General features: G+C 38.5%; 1 pseudogene; it reads left to right on the forward strand.

Moving 5' to 3' along the window:
* Positions 1–309: 309 nt before the first annotated feature.
* On the forward strand, positions 310–839 carry LOC105860530 (small nuclear ribonucleoprotein Sm D3 pseudogene; annotated as a pseudogene).
* Positions 840–1,272: the final 433 nt, after the last annotated feature.

Consider the following 1,272-nt stretch of genomic DNA (forward strand, 5'->3'; position numbering starts at 1 on the left):
ATTATTTTATCACCTACTGGAAAGTCTCCAATAAAATTATTCCCCCTAGTGAACACAAGAGCTGGAGCCAATGTCAATCCTCCGAAATGACAGCTACAAATGATTACACAAAGTTTGCTTTTCTGAAATCATGCAAAAATAAAAATTGTCCAAATTAAATCATTGATGATTTCCCATGACACTCATCCACAGAAATATTCTTGGTGAGTGTCTTCACTAAATTTAAACTGGTAAAATTCCCTTCTCTTGTTCTCTGTGGCACCAAAGAGAGTAAAGAGAAAGCCAGAACCAAACTCTAATCCTGCCAAGATGTCTATTGGCGTACCGATTAAAGTCCTGCACAAGGCCGAAGGCCACATCGTAACATGTGAGACAAACACCAGCGAGGTATACTGGGGGAAGCTCATTGAAGCTGAAGATAATAGGAACTGCTAGATGTCCAACATCACAGTCACATACAGAGATGGCCGAGTGGCACAGCTGGAGCAGGTGTACATCCATGGCAGCAAGATCCGTTTTCTAATCTTGCCTGACATGCTGAAAAATGCACCCATGTTAAAGAGCATGAAAAATAAATATCAAGGCGCAGGGGCCAGCTGAGGTAAAGCTGCTATTTCTGAAGGCCCAAATGGCTGCAAGAGGAAGAGGACGTGGAATGAGACGTGGAAACATCTTCCAGAAGCGAAGATAATTTTCTCTGTTGAACAGAACTTTGCCCTTTTTTCTTTTAGGTTATCTGGGTTTGTGGGGATGGATGTTTGTGTGTATGCCCTAGGTTTTCTTTTGACATCTTTTTCTTTAGATCAGGGGAAATGTTAAACTAAAGTAAATAAAAAAAATTCCCTTCTCTAATTAGAATAGCTAAACTACTCCTAAATAAACATTAAACTGTCATTAAAAGAGTAAAATATTTAAAAATTTAAAACCTTCCAGAAAGGAAAAGTCCCGGACCAGACAGCTACACTTCTGAGTTCTACCAAACATTCAAAGAACAACTCATACCTAAAGAAATTTTTCCACAACATTGAGGAAGATGGTATCCTCCCTAACTCATTATATGAAGCCAACATCACCTTGATATCAAAACCAGGAAAGGACACAACAAAAAAAGAAAACTACAGACCAATATCCCTCATGAATATTGATGAAAAAAACCTCAACAAAATTTTAGTAAATTGAATACCACAGCACATTAAAAAATAATTCACCAGGACCAGGTGGGCTTTATACCAGAGATGCAAGGCTGGCTCAACATATGCAAATCTATCAACG

The sequence above is a fragment of the Microcebus murinus genome, chromosome 1, assembly GCF_040939455.1.
Source record: "Microcebus murinus isolate Inina chromosome 1, M.murinus_Inina_mat1.0, whole genome shotgun sequence".
Taxonomy (NCBI): Eukaryota; Metazoa; Chordata; class Mammalia; order Primates; family Cheirogaleidae; genus Microcebus; species Microcebus murinus.